At 37.1% G+C, this 17,030-nt stretch overlaps 1 protein-coding gene across 1 annotated transcript in view; it reads left to right on the top strand.

Moving 5' to 3' along the window:
- Positions 1-17,030, top strand: part of LOC147078812 (uncharacterized) — a 186,268-nt gene that overhangs the window by 142,256 nt on the left and 26,982 nt on the right. The window contains exon 3 of the mRNA XM_085949683.1: positions 2,247-2,354. The gene's annotated coding sequence lies outside the window, so the exon portion shown is untranslated. The remainder of the gene's footprint in view (positions 1-2,246; positions 2,355-17,030) is intronic.

Below are 17,030 nucleotides of genomic sequence, written 5' to 3'. Positions count from 1 at the left end.
CTAATAGTACGCAACTTAAATCCATTATAATTCATTGAATTTCTTTTCTATAATCAGCTATGGTTTGAATGTAATAATTACATTCACGTTCAAATGTTTAACTATTTAATTTGATTATGAATGTTCCTAGCAGATAAGCGGAAACATCCGTCTGTTTCTAACCACTATTAAAATATTGCCATAGCCATGGCAAGTTGTACTCTCATAATGGACTCGTGCTATTTTTCCGTACGTGACTAAACTGAAAACAAGCGCAACATAATCCACCTGGAAACATATCGACGGATAAACGACTGTGTTGGATAAAATTTGCATGACCGCAATCGGTCGTGGATGCACGTCGTCCGTCCTTACCTGGTTTATTTGTCAACTGTGAGTATTATTTGTTTTATTCACGCAATGTGTTTGTACCATTTTCTGGTTTTATTTGCGTCAGTATGTCCTTGTATTATTATAATATTGTGTCCAGTGAAATCCAAAACCCAATCGTTTTGTCGCGCAGACACGTTCACTATATTCTCCATACCGTTTGTATGGAATGTTTGCATACGGAGGCATGCTACTCAGTACCTACTCACTGCGGAGTTCGGAGAGTCTACAGCTAGATGGTGCGACTAAACACTGCTTCTTACCTTACTTACTTCCTTACCTACTGCGCCTTGTCGTGTGATAAGAGAGGAGGTGAGAGTACGCGATATAATGAGGTCGTTAAACTGATAAAATGGTAGTGGGTCAGACCATGACACCCAAAGGGTGGGAGGGGGGAGGGGGCTGACGGGGCCCGGTGTGGTGGGTCAATCAGATAAGTGAGATAAACATACATCACAAAATTACCCTAATATTTATGCTAATTGACTTCAAATGTTCTTCTTCAAATGTTGATTATGGTTTTAAAAATATGTAGTTACGCTATGCATCTTTTGATGTATGCCGATACTATCGATATGTAATTCAATAATTCAAGTGGATGTATTAAAAAATACTAAAAATCGTCAAAAAATATACTATATACTCTTAATTTTACCTCGAACACCATTTGGAAAATGTTACTGTAGAGCGCCATATTGCCTTCAGTCTTAGTGATAGGTAGGGGGCCTACGAAAAATCCTGGCCTTGGGGTCAGACATCTCGCTCGACCGATCTGTAACCGCTGCACAGATACAATCATACAGTGTTACCTAAGGGGTTGTTTCTATAACAGGGCTGCTCTAAGTGGGCTCGCACATCAGAACTCGCCGCATGCGTCTTACGACGAATTCGTCGATGTGACGTCATCGTAAACCAAGAAACAAACGTTATCAAATGGAGCTTCGCAGATTGGCCGGTGCAACTGCAACTCTGCGACTGCGACATTCGTCTAGTTGCATTGGCCAAAGCCTGCATGTCGATGTCCGGCCAATATCGACTCCGCGCATGCACACAGCTGCAGAATCGGTCATTTCTCTCCAGACTGTCGCCGCGTTTGGCAGAGCTAGAGCTAGCAGCGCTTGGCAGATGTGCGAGGTTGTGATCATGCAACATTCGCCGGCAGTCTCCGAGGTTTTGATTTATGGCCGTCAGGCACACAAAGCGAGTTGTGATGTGCGAGCCGGCTTAAGCGATGGATCGACAAACTCATCATGTTCGGTAGGGAAAATAGTAGAATGAGGTATGGGGAGGAGATCAGATACGAAGGGTAGGCGGAAAGAAAGGTCCACAAAGATCGCAAAATGAGTTAATGATGCCATCATGTGGATACATTTGTAAACTATTATATGGCATACTTTGAAAAAAATAATAAAAATCATTGTCCAAACATTGACATCAGCAAGAAAACATTGAAATTCAAAAGAAAGATCATTATCACAAACATTTGACAAAGAATATTAATATTTTTATATATTTCTTTTGCCTTCCAAAACTATATTTATTTAACTAGAGTGTGTGAGTGTAATTGATATTAAATTGACATGTATGATTAATTTAAATTTAAGTTTAATAAATAACATAACAAGGTAATTAAGTTTTTTCACTTTATCTCAAAACTGAATAAATGTGACAACGATCTTTCTTTTCGCCTACCCTTTAATTGTCTAGTTGAAAAATATTACAAAGAATATTGAACCGAGTGTGATTCGAATACACGAATTTCGTTTGTCGAGCACTATTCATTGACTTAGGTGCCACTTTCCACTGATATATGTGTTATAATGTTGTTAACCTATTATCGTCATGATAATTAACTGACCCGTATTTCCTTGTTTCAGGATGTCGGATTACTGGACACAGGAAGGAGGCCGACATGGCTTTCACTCGACAAGGACACACATTCAAACTTCTCTCACTGCAGGATAACCGGACATCCTGTATCTATGGTGAGTAATGTGATGCAAATAGGCACATTCAGTTAATTATCTTACGTCATGTGTGATTTGGTTACTTGCAATTGTAGGAAAATTCTTGTGTGAGTATAATATGGGCGATTTTTTTATACATCGCAGTAACTGCATAAAATTATTGAGAATGAATGGATTTTTTCTTAAACCCTCTGGAGGAAGAAATAATACTAGGGAAAGGATATTTATTATTTGTTTGGTTAGTTAGATATTTTGAATACAGCACATTTTTCCGTGTTTCTATAAAATAAATCAACCATTAAATAATACAATGTTTTAACAATTATTTACTTTTTAGTCAAAAAAATATATTTTATCTAAACATATCGTCGCTGTAGGATTGGTTTGTCGAATAGACCAAATGTAAAATGTTCAGTAGATGAAAACAAATTACATTATCCTATATTTAAATACACGGAGGTATTTAAATTGTTGTTTTTACAGCATATGAATGCTGTTTTCATTACAAAGCAATTTAGAGAAAAGGATGGTTCTAGTCTATTTAGATCAGTGGTCTCCAACCTTTATGTTACTACGCCTCCCTTTAAAAAAAATCTAATCTTGGCGCCTCCCCCCCTTTATTTCATTAAATAATACAGACACTTTTTTAACACACAAGTTTTTACTACTTACTTATATTAAATTCATTTTTTAATTAATTTTTTTTTCATGCGACGAATGAGCTTGTTTATTACCACAATCAATTTTAATAGAAGTCAACCAAATTCATCATCGTTCATTGACAAAAATTAATGGATTCTATCATGGGCTCCACATACTGAATAGGGCCCACAGGCCAGGATCTTTCACCCATATATTTAAAATATTTAATAGCCCTGAAACAAAGCAGCGCCGCAGGCGACTTTTTTACTATTAATAAAATAATATGAAAAATGCATTAGCAAACTAACCAAGAACTCAGGAAATAGATTTTTGTTTGCTTCAATATATCTGGCGTAGAAATCATTTAAAAGTGAAGACATGTATTATTGTTATATTATATTAAAGAAATCACGTCAAAAACAATTTAAAAAAAACAATATCACACCCTGCCTACACGCTTCAGTTGACACTTTAGCTACGAGTGACATTTAAATTTGAGGTTATTGTTTTCATGCAACCAGCGGTCGTTTTGTGCATTACCGAAACAGAGCGTTTGCAAAAGCGCCATTTTTAAATTTCTCCGCTCCAAATATTTTATTTGTAGATATTATGGTATAAAAATTAATTTATTAAAAAATTTTGGCGCCTCCCCTGGCAATAGATCGCGCCTCCCCTGGGAGGCGCGCCTCCCAGGTTGGAAACCGCTGATTTAGATACAAAAAAATATTCTGCATTAAAAGGTCGATTTCGACAAAAACGGATATTCAACAAACCAATCTGTAGCGACGATATTGCACTATTTGGCTAATCTCCGATAAGGCAGACACCGGTAAAGAGGTTTTAGTAAGTAAAACTTACGCTTACGATCCAGTTTCCACTCTAGTCTAACCAATATCATTGTCAGTAATTATTTATCACTAAGCGCTTTCGATATTTCGGTAATTTGTACGATTAAAAAAAACCGGAATAAAAAAAAATACATCAATTCGTGACAAATATAGGTATACCTAATAATTTTTTCATGTATTCAGTATTCATCATTCTTGCTGGTACTAAGATAACATCTGCAGTGATAAATACATAGTACATAATATAACAAAAGTTTACTTACAATGTAAGATTGTAAGATCTTAATATCGCCTTCATCATATACCTATACTAAAGAAACAACGGTGACTCGTGGAACATAAAACATTTTTATCGGTTTTCTACATTTTATCTTACTAGTTGGTAAACGTTTCCTGAAGTCATTACAGTGTTGCCTTGCTTTTATGATTAATTAGGAATTATTGTCGTGGTTTAATTCCTGTATAAATTACCAGTTTCAGAAATTTCTTTGCAGAAATCATATAATTTTTTTCGACAATTAGTATTAATAAATCATTTAAAGAAGTCTTATTAAAACAGAAAAATTACATCACAAAATTTGATATTTTAGAAACATTTCTTTAGTAGGTAGGTACGTAGGTACGTTATTTTCCCTCTTATCTGGGAGTTAGTGGAATTGATAGTTAATTCCATAATTATAAATAAAATTGTGCTTTCGTACTCCATCGATAGATATCTATCGATTTATGATACATTACGTCATAATTCAGAATGTTATATTATTTTATAGGTAGCATAATAATGTGTCATCATTTTAGTTATATATTTTGATGACAATTAAATAATTGATTTGGCGACGTGTATGTTTCTTTGGATAAGATATGACCACATTGTAGTTAAGGAGCCAGTTAATTTATACATATATACTGAACTAAAAGACATACTTAGTTACGTACTTAATAGCAAAAGAAATAAAACACTAATGTTGGATGGGTACATTTTTTTAGTAGGTACCTACCCATGGCCCCCACATCCTGAAGCGGGCTCCCAAGTTAGGTTCTTTGGCGGGTCCCCTACCTATCGCTAAGGATTTAAGGCAGTGTGACACTCTACAGTAGCGTTTTCCAAATGGTGTACGCGGTAAAATTAATGTATATATATTTTAATACATCCATTTGAATAATGGGGTTGTCGAGTATCGATACACGTTTAAAAATTACCTCATAATTTTAAATAATAACATTACTGAAGGAAAATAGCACCGGGGGCGACTTTTTTTTAACTATTAAAGCAAATTTATGATGTGTGGTTATCTCACTTCTGGTCGACTCGCCTAGCTGGGCCCCTCCTGAGCCCGGGCACCCAGGCTAGAACCCTGTCAGCCCCCCTTTGTGGGGGCCATGTACCTACATATTTACTCTTTCCACCAACAAATTACAATACGACACAATTCAATGTGGTAGCAGTAAATACCCATCTTCTTTGATTTCGCGTCCTTTACTGTTGAGGAATTGTGACTCCTTTTAAACGTCCAAGTTATGTTTCACCAACGAGGATCCCGCTACTAATGAGAGGCTCGTGTCTTTCGACTATGCAACTCAAATTTATGTTTAATTTAATACATTTAATGTTAATTTTTATTATTGTTGGAATGGAATAAACCAGTATTTCTTACTTGTTTAACTTTAGTTGCAGTTTAATAAAAGTTTGATTGGGTTATAGTTGTATTTTTATAGACTAGCAACTAGCTGCATTGCGTTTATATCTGCAGTGTGCAGCCAGTGCAACCTTCTAGTTATTTATTACAATGCTAACGTTAGATAACAAATGGCCGCTCACAGAATGAGAACAATGAACTTGCATTGACAGGCAACTTCGATTATTGTATAATATTAATTTAATCTAACACTGCCGGCCACGCTGTGCTACGGGACGCCACTGATTTAGACAGTGGTCAGTGGTAACTCACATTTGGTATAATTATATCTCAATTATTTATGATTTGTAATATTTGTCAGTCATATTTTTGACTTATTTGTCAGTAAGTAACTGTCTTTATTCAAGACTCAATAATGACGCGGAGATTTATTTAAATACGTAAACTTTAAAAACGTATGTATCTATAGTCTACTAACTAAACGTAAACCCTGATTGCGATGGATGTGGATTCAAATCGCATTCGGTCAGATTTTTTGAATTGGCAAAAGTCAACGAATTCATATGTCTGGGATCACGCGTTTCTCAACGATATTAGCTCATGAATTGGAAGACTTTCTCTGCATAACAAATCGTACCATGGTTTAGACTTCACAGGGACACTTTAAATTTAATTAAGACTTGTCAAAAATAAAATAATAAAGACAAAAAAAATAAAGCTCATACTTTATTCGTCTAGGGATCGAAATGTTAAACCTTATCAAAAAGATTAGAGGATTCTGGGTATATATATTTAAAGGATATTGAGAGGGGTTTTCAGCGGCGATATTCGTTGATGCAAATGACGCGACCGATTCGTCAGAAAATTTGAGAGGCGGCATCAAAACAGTTTAAACCAGTCATACAACTATTTAACTATACCAGAATCTGAAAAAATATACGTATTTCCCACAAATTAATGTTTTTGTTTTTAATAATGGATGTATTATATAGATAATAATCGATTTAGATTTCACAGAATAAACACTCAACCATCATTCAACAATGTTATAATCAGTAACGTCCCGTGGAATTTGGCAGGTCATGAGTTGCTTAGCGACAACATATTACTTAAGTTAGCCACCATGATTCAACGATGGAAGACATTCAATCATCATTCTTCAGGCTTCTCTTAAATATTCCAGAAATGAAAAGGAGGTTCGGGAAACCTAGCCTGTGGTGGAAAGATATATACCACCCCTGAGTGGAGGGAGCTTGCGGAAGACGGGGTGGAGATGTAGTGGTCAATGACTTCGGGCCTTGTCAGCATTATTTCAACAGTGTAAGAATTAGCAAGTCATTTAAACTATCGCACAATTGTCGCATCTACAGTCAGCATATTCTACACGCGTGACATTATTAGACGAGGTCGAAACGATTGAAGTGCAATAATGCTGAAGCCAGCAGATTTCTCAATTGCAAACTTTATCAACAATGACTCACAATTTACCGAATATTCATGCATATAATTAGCAGGTCGTTGATGAGTTAATTAAATACCTATTAGTATCAATCATAATCTCCGTCCGATCAGAAAGCTTCGTATCAGTTGCACCGCACAGCATTATATTCCACCGAGCTCGGACCTCAGAACAGTATCATAAGTGTTGTAACATAACGCTCTTGGCACATACTGCAAATAAAAGTCGCTCCTCCATCCATCGGAGCAACCACCAAATCTCGACTTCTCGTTTCTCCTCCTGACGGCGCTCCATCTACACCTTCTAGTCATCCCCAATCACAGCGGTTGTCTTCATCCACCATACAAGACTAGCAAAAGAGATGTTTCTTAGAGACGGCTAATACTCGCATTGGATCGTGGCGCCAATGATATATGAATGGATGTTACCGAGGCCGTTATAATAATTGACGCATGCACATAACTGTTTGTGAACATTGTTCCAATTATTTGTATGGAAAGGGTTATCACTTTCCAGTTTCATTTCACTGAAGATATCGCTAACAATGTGGAGTGTAGAGTATGTCGACGGCCGCAGTGGCTCGGCAACTCGCCGGATAACGGTTTAAACCGCTCCTCGGCTCGGTTCACTTCCCTCCACCCGCCCGTATCCACATTTCACAACGCTGTGAGAGCTTGTGAGCCTTTTTTGCGCGGGAGTATGTTCTATCATCACCGCAGTACAGGTTGCCTCTCTTGCTGAACCGGAATGGGGAAAAACACTATAACCATATATTTGATTGATGTTAAACTTAAATTCTAATGGATTTAAGTTTTGTACTATTCCATTTGAGTCGTTTTTTGCGACCCGGGTTTCGCCTTTTGGCATCTTCAGGCACAATGTGCACTCACTAAAAGGCAAATACACAATGGCAACGAATATAGTTAACTCTAACTTATACATCAAATTACTACAATTAAGTAGGTAAAAGCTTTATCACCTACCTATTAAGTCAAGGATCACAATAAACAATATAACAAACACATTATGAATAATTGAAGACTTTTTAAAAAAGCCCTACCTTATCACTAATACACTCAAGAGGTGTAAAATCGTCCTTTCTGGGAACAATGGTCGTTATTGGAGCTAAATAGAGCACACTTGCAGAGCCTACCTATCCTAAATGATCAATTTATCTTTCCTAATAGCCCATTATAATTTAAATTCAAATTCCATCAAGTACTTTCGGTCGATAGTATTGAAGTTAAACTTCTTGAATGGCAATATGTAGTTATAATATGAGTAAATCTGTTCTTCCCACCACCGAGCGCCACGAAAATACGTCACATCCCCACCACAGGGATCATTTCGACTATACTTGCGTACTATATTCACTGGCAGTAGGTACTATTAAATGTTAATTGAAGTCAGTGTACAATACAGATCCAATTAATAAGATATTCATGTGAAAGCCAGTGGCCATGGACCTAGCCGGATTTTGTTTATTGCTTTATGGATGGTTAGGTTAGGTTCATTAAACGCAATAAACGCAAAGCGCACCTAGTGTCAAGTATTGCCAATATTGAATGCGCGTTTCGTTTGCGTGACAGAGCATCCGAAATGCCAAACCTTAAGTTCCAATCTCTCTCATGGCATATTAACATGTTATTTTTACTTCTCAGCAGTGCCCAAGTGCAGAGCCAATTGCACATTTAGTGACGAAGAGGCGCGACGCACTGACTGATTTAGAGGTCCTATACGATAAATACGATGTTTTTAGAATTTTCCAAATAATAAATGCAGTTTGTGTAAAATATTTATACTTACTTGGAAAATAGATAGCTAAGTAGGTAGTATATACTTCTATTATTACAGACACATAACGACCGATCGCTCACGGTTGCGTTTTTAATTCAAATATAATTGATATTGTGACTGGTTTTAACTATTCGGAGGACCCATTTTAAAGTTTATGACGAATTCGTTGCAAGAGCAAAGATACAATGCGTTGCACAAATGAATGACTGGCAACCATTTCTCATAAAAATACTTAATAATCTTGATATCTACAATACAGTTTCTGTTTCTCAAATGTTATACTTGATGATAATGATTATTTGTAACCTGTGCTATGAATAAACAATATTCTCTGCCAACTTACAACATTGCAATATTATGTTAAACTAATTGTAACAGTTTCAACTTATTATTAACATAAATACTTTCTTTATCTCGTAGCGAACAACTCGCGAAAAAGTTACAAAGTTTTATTTATTATAACTTATAACAATCCGAGCCGTGTCAAATCTAAGTTACAGATTTCTCATTTTTATCTCATGCACTGTGGTTACTATCTAAGTTACAGTTTTCTTGCGATTAATACGGTAGACGAGCATAGAGATGATGCTAGCAAAGTTTCACCGTGAAGCCATCGTGTCTACTCGGCTTTACCGTTGTGCCGGCCTTGAAAATGAATCGTTTTCTAATTAAAATATTATCATAAGTAATATAAAAAAATTACATACATCACTCGGAACAGGAACACGCATATTGGAAAATAGGTATGGAAAGAGTGGGTGGATAATTGATGTCTTTTCTGTGAGGTTATTCGACTGCAATGGCCCGAACACATTATTATCACATCACGTCCTGTCACACTGAAATAAGAGATATACACCGGAGATAGGTATAGTGAATCATTATCTCTATCTTAACGTTTATATCTTATCTCAGCGTGACAGCACGTCATACCGTGACGGTAATGTGTTCGGGCCATAATATTCACGAATTTTCATTTTAAAATTCATTGCTCATTAAAAACGGCACACGGTTCGTTTGCAAAACACTAAGAATTCGTGGGCTTATGCGACCTTTTCAAAACTACCGACGACTTGATTTCGTGTTTATGTTAAGCGTATTTAACAATATATAGATAGACGCACTCTTTTTATATTGTATGAGCTTTTAAAATGTCTTCTATTTCGTATGTTGTATAACAGCATTATTTATTCATCATGAGCCACGCTCTTCATTTTGAACTATATGAGTCTGAACAGATCTGATGTTGTAATAATGGACTTTTTATGAGAAATAGTTGTAAGCCATTAGCTCAATGTATTACTTTCTTGCACTGATTGGATCGATACACATTGAAAAATACAACTCGCGTGTTTGCCCAACCCTCGGATCGAACCCGCGACCTGCTACTTCCTTGAGGTATACGTAGTATTTTTATCCGTTACGCAAGTTTCGTAAGTATGACTTTACCTCCTTTCGGCACATAAATCCGTACGTTTATAGAACGGCAAAAATATAATATAGGTGTATTTACCATTGGTTTACTCAGCTATTTATAAACTTCAATTTTATTCATTTATTTCCGTAGACACGTTTCAAATGTCACGCAGCAGTTTCCTACCTTACCGCCTGCAAACAGCTGACACAGCATGCCTCGTGATACAGTGTTGCCCACGCAGGAAAATTTTGTCTATTATAATTATTATCTTATATTATCATTATACTGATTGAATATAACTTTATTTATACATCCATTACGATAAAACATGCTTCTAATTGACGAAGGCGTCACGTGGTTTGATCACACTCTGTCCTATATCTTCATATCTTTCTGAATATAATCGTTACTAAAAGATTTTCCAACGTTTACCATGAAAATAGTAAACATATAATGACATACGTATATCAGATTACCTTATTTATTGAATTGTAATCACCAGGCTCGATTTTAGGGTGATTGTACCTCCGGTCTCACGCTTTGGGGGGGGAACTCGCATGGGTTGCAATGAAAAACAACAAAAATAATAAAGCAATACCTAGATTAAAGTCTGTTTTTAAGTTTAATAAAATATTTTAGTAAAGTATATAGCATTTAAAACGGGTACCTAACCTTCATCATCATCATCATCAGCCGGGGTCAATCCACTGCTGGATGAAGGCCTCCCCAAGCTTTCTCCAACTCTCTCGGTCCTGTCTCGTTCGCTGCCACGTATTTCCGCCGAATTTTACCAGTTTGTCAATCGAGCGGCTTTTAGGGCGACCCTGTGGCCGTTTCGTACCCCTTGGGTACCACTGGATGACGGTATTTGTCCAGCGGCCGTCCTTTCGGCGAGCAATGTGCCCTGTCCATCTCCATTTCAGCTGTTTGGCAACGTCTATTACATCGCGTACTCTTGTCTGCTTCTTAACCCATTCGTTCCTCTTACGGTCCTTTCGCGTGATGCCCAACATGCACCTCTCCATGCCTCGCTGTGTGACTCTTAGCCATTGGACATCTCTCGTGTTGAGGGTCCACGTCTCGCAGCCATACGTGAGCACGGGTAGCACACATTGGTTAAACACCCTACGCTTAAGACATAATGGTAGGTCACTCTTGAAGATAATATTCAGACGTCCGAAAGCACTCCATCCCAGCTTTGTTCGAGCACGAGCTTCGAGTTAGCTTACCTAACCTTGGTGCAGTAGAAACATAAAATTTTTAGAAAAAAATCGAAATCGACGTGTTCTTAATAAATTCAGGTAGGGTACACAATTGAATAACATAGAATAAATAGTACAAAACAAATTTGTTGGACGGGTAAATGCAGCCAATAAGTATTTTGCATTCCTCCATTGTACTCCTCCCTGTTTATTAATTGTTATTGAAGGAAGAAGAAGCTTGAATTTTAAACTGTCGATATAAAAGCAAGAAAAAATCATCTTGATTAAGTAACCAATTGTATTATATTACAATCAAAATGTTCGGCAAAGTACTATATAATAATACACACCTATGTACATATAAGTATTATATCCATGCAGATCTTTTTGAAATGTTTTTTCAAGTAAACCAGATTCACACTGATAATCAACCCCCCTCATCCGTTTATGAAGAGAATAATAATATACCTTCGACATCGCATCGGGACACCGCACACATACTCCAATCGGGCCTCGCATTTGCTAGGACCAGGTCTGGTAATTACATTGTTTTATTTAACTTTGGTTGGTAGTATTCAGTATTGACAACTGCCATTTACAAACATAATATGCCAGATAGGGTATGGAAATAAGCCAGTTGTTTACAATTTAAAAAGATGTATAGAAATCAGCACTTGCGAGAACAAAATATTAATAGGTATATCGATGAAGAATTAATTATTTCGCTACTAATAAATACAACCATACAACCAACAATTTTAATCAGTTTGTTACATTTAATTAATTGGTACGATATAAGGCACAAGAGGCTAGCATATTGATTTTAAAGCAAATTGGTGTAATATTCAAGCTTTTTTGTGCGATATTTTATGCTGTTCTGTTCTGTCGAATTCCTTAGATTTACCGCTATATTATGCCAGTTGCGTATTATGCAAGCTAGATATTTAAAAATACTAGATCTGGCAAAAAGAAAACGCTAAGGCCCGTTTCAGACGGGACACCAGTGTCGCGCTCGTATATAATAAGGGGGCCTTTGTATTCGAATAAAGTGTCCATTGTAGTATGTTTATGAACGCCCCAGAGCTAATGAGTCAACGCGTGTCCGGTACACTTTTCCGTCGGCCGCTGCATTCTCAAGCCGCCGATACACTTGTTTTTATTACCGCAGCCAGTTTTATGTTCTAATTTATAACGTAACATAACTAACATAATACAAAGGCCCGTTTATTCGAATACAAAGGCATTCTATATTATATCGAGCGCGACACCGGTATCCCGTCTGAAACGGGCCTGAGTTGACAACGTTGGACTGGTTGTGTACACAGCTTTAATTTTTAATTTGTAAAATTCCATTACAGTGATAAGAGAAAATTTGATTCGTTGATACCACTAACAGATTGAGTAATGATAAACAATAAAAATATTTTGTTGGGAGTACTCACATACCTATTTTTGTCGTGTAATGGGAAGAGAAAATTACATTAATTAAATTAAAGTCTGTTAAATAAAAATAAAAAGAAGAATGGTATCTTTACAATATTTATGTTCAAATTAAAATAAAACATGTCAGCTGGAATGAGAAATGTTAAAAATAAGAGTGGCTGACCTCAGTGGCAAAAATATCTTTCTTTTTAAAAGTAAACACAACGGGATTCTTCCATTTTTAAAAGAGACATTCGAAATTAGAACACTCCGGGTATTACAAATTTTGAAATAACGCGCGTAACATAATAAATAATATTTCATTCCGGAAGAATGAAAGAAAAACTTTACTTATGCATATTTAAAAAAATAAATTTCACCATGTACATATTTTGTATTATAGATTTTTTTAGTAGCCAGTAGGTATTAATTTATTTCTAAAGCATTTAAGTTTTGTACTATTCCATTTGAATCGTTTTTTGGGACCCGGGTTACGCCTTTCGACATCTTTAGGCACTATTCGGCTCATTCTGTCAGGCTGTATTTAAAAATATTTAAATACAGCCAAACCATTGACACATTCTCATTGTCATTATATAGATACGTACCTACTGTTCTATCTTCTAAAACGCTTAGCGCGTGGGGACGTTAGCGCTAAAGACTTCTGTGATATACTGAAATCAGTAGGGTTTGTAGTTGCAGGTGTTGTTTGTAGTAGGTATGGGCGATGTTGAAATGCGGTCGCCAAAGGTTACATCTATGTAGACGCGAAAATTGTCTCTTCCGTGCTCTCTGATAATTAGGGTTTGGCAAGACGCTACCAGGTTAAGGGTCGTGCTATCTTTAGATTCTATTTAGTATCTTGTGCTAGGATTTTTTTTCATCTTCGTTTCCGTCCGATATAAATATCTACTTGGCGACACCAATCAATCTGTAGATCATTATTATCGATCGTCATCGAATTTAGCGGGTTTGTGCTTATAAAATACTAATGCTCTTCTTCCAGATCTTTGCTCTTCTCTTTCAATTTTTGGCAACTCCTGGCAACAGAGCGAAAACACCTATCCTATCTATTTAGTACATTGATAGTCATTTTGTAATATTTTGCGGTCTCATATTCTATAGGTTTGCGATAAAATTGCACTTGGTCAGATATCGATGGTGCAGATCACAGACATTCTTAGTCAAAAAATACGATTTTACAGGGGAAGGTTAAAACTGATTTATTTGTAGCATAATACGATGAATATGACATAGGAGTTTTAATTAAAAGATCAATAAACTGGGCTATATTTCTCTTTGACATAGGAGGTAAAGTTCAACAGATCCGTTAAATTTTTGTTGATTTTTTGATATCATAAAGTCAAAATCATAAAATTTGACATATAAGGTTTGTGATCTGCAGCATCGATATGTTAATTTATTCCCTTACATCCGGAAGGTTAAAAGCAAATTTTTCAAGTTGCACATCTAGGAAACAGCAATAATGGAAAGTGAGTTGCTTACTGGAGATGCTGAAACATGGTTTAATTCTCGAGTGTGGACAAATATGGGACAAACTTAAAATGATATCTTCTTTACAATAGTTATATCTGTATCATAATAATTGCATTACAGTTTGTCACGTAAATGAAACGCTGTTGGTAATATTTGAGGACATTTTGTGTCCAGAACGTTACGTTCTTGGTGTAGGGCGGCTGGCTTCACATTTTTGTTTATTAATTAATCTGTTCTGTATGCATAGCTGAATCTTTCTATGTACGCCTCTGTTTCTAGTACTTTTAATCGGGCCTAACGATTTGTTGTTGGAGTTTTATTTACATCGCGAGCATTATTTTGTCTGCTGCATGCAATGACATATTAAATGGACGACTCACTTCATACCCGGCGCGCACGAGAAATTGTGCATGAAAGTCATTCACAGATGTATAGGTAGATGTCACGTGACCATTGACGTATCCGTTTCCATTATGCGATACAAGCTTCGAGAATTTATAGTAATATAACCTTTATTGTAATGGCGTATTAGTGTCATGACTCATTGCGTTAGAAACAGATTCTCGGTTACTTACGACTTCTCGGAGATTAGACGCAAGTGAGCCGAGCGAATCACAGGCGACTGACTGTCCAATGGTTCCTGTCATTCAATTGCGTTGAATAAACATTCATCAATATCTTAAAATGGCATTTTATAAATAATACATAATACTAACACATGCAAAGTGATATCCCATCTTTCTTGGAGTGTTTAGTAGATTTTTTTACAATTTTTAACTAGGCACATTGGCATTTTGTAACACAATAATAACGGTGGAGTCGAAACCTGAAATTTTGTATGGGCAGACCCAGCGGTGTCGCCAGACCGCTTGCAAGCAGAATGTTCATTTGAGCGTATAGGATACCGATATTAAAATATGTATTTCGCCATCCGGCAGACCCGACACAAAGTGAGTGTCATTTTATTTTCTAGATGCTTCGTCCATATTAATGTCATTGGCTGCATGTCGAAAACGTCCTCGGCCTCCGACGCGCAATCTCTCCCGACGGTGTCTCCCGCCAGACTGTCGGGCAGACTCACGCTTGCTCTGCCAGTCGGCCGAGTAGGGGTTGCCGCGGCTTCCCTTTCGCGGGGACGGGACAGGGGTAGGCAGCGCCACAAAGGAAGAAGGCGGAAAGCGAGACAGATCGATATTTGAGGGGGTGCGAGTGGCGCGTGCAACAGCCGTAGACATATGACTCCCTCCCCCTCCATCGCTTTTCAACCCTTCGCGCTGCGTTCGATCCTCCTCCGTCTATTACCTCTCACCCTAGGCCGTCTCTGTTTCTTGTTATGATGCTCAATCTAGGTGTGTCACTTATTCTCAGATTCGGCTTGGCCTATTTAAATTTCCCTACTCGTATTTTCATTTCCAGTAAAATTAGATCTAATATCGCACTCTCATCATGAGAAACAAGGATTTGTTTTTGTGGAAATTGCAACCAAGCATGTGGAATTCCTTTGAAATAACAGTTAATTCAAATAAACAGTAGACAAAGGTTCTGTTGAACTTCGTTAAACGTAATAGTTTCTACTTGTCTTCACAATACTTGCGGTACATTTAATATTATTGTGCAGTAAAATGCATCCCATTAGAATCAAGTAAAACCTTCAAACACGAATTGCAAGGTTGCGTGTATTAGCCCTTGCTTGATTTCAAACATATACAATTGGAATCGAGCGAGACCATTCCAATTGGTTACATTTGAAATCAATTGGCATGTGTTGATGCAGCGCCGTTTGTATTGCCGTGTGTCTTGGCCTTAATGGACATCATTACGATCTTTTCATTTATAGAGAAATATAGATTCATAAGCCAGTTGTATAAGAATAAATTTATGGCCAACTTGGGCCGAACCACAGGGCGCTGCAAATTGACGTAAGTAAGCGTCGTAAACTATAGCGGGTCTTGACTTATTCATAGACTATTTGGCTCTTTACCACGTACCACTTACCACGGTTTAGCGACACGCCCAGCGCGTCTTGCCATGCAGCCAGTGGATAGCTTCCCTAGTCCTCTCAGACCTCTAGCATCAAATAGACCGCATTATACATTTTGTAGATCGAGCGACTTCTGAGTTTTGAATGAGAAGTCCTGGTAAAACTTAATTAGGTAATTAATAACAACTTCAACAGAATAATATATCGATTTGCGATCCTTTCATAGAGTTTTGAATGGAGTGTCTGCAATAATTGCCTCAGTTTCTCAACAAATCTTTAGGTCTACACACTATGCATAACCGGTTGGGTTACATTAAATTGTATGTAAATAATTAGTTAAGTTAAATTAATTTTCAAACTACTTATGAAGATATATGCGATATTATTGTACTTCATACAGATGTTTTGAAAATGTCAAATCACCACACGGTGAAATGCCGGTCGAAGAACGTGTCATCTGCACCGCGATTTCCTAACTATCGACTCGTGTGTCAGCCGACGACATGACGTAATTGTGACGTCAGCCAATACAGGCTCGAGGCATGCCGCCCAGCACACAGTGCTCACCATAGATATTATTATGATGAAACACCTATATGTGTATGGTGACAATGAATAACGCCACTGTCTAACCAGCGTTATTTTCTCGAGTGCTATTATCACTCCGGTAGTACGTCACAATGATGTCATATGACGTCATGTCGACCGGGCGGCTTGCACTCGCAAGTTCTAACATAGGGCCCCTGGTATCAATGATCTGTTATTTGAAAACATTTAATATTCACTGCCATA

This window comes from Rhyacophila brunnea, unplaced genomic scaffold (assembly GCF_057557595.1).
Source record: "Rhyacophila brunnea isolate RB1 unplaced genomic scaffold, BYU_Rbru_1.0 scaffold_10, whole genome shotgun sequence".
Classification (NCBI taxonomy): Eukaryota; Metazoa; Arthropoda; class Insecta; order Trichoptera; family Rhyacophilidae; genus Rhyacophila; species Rhyacophila brunnea.
The sequence above is the reverse complement of the archived record's forward strand: the minus strand, read 5'-3'. Positions and strand labels throughout refer to the sequence as shown.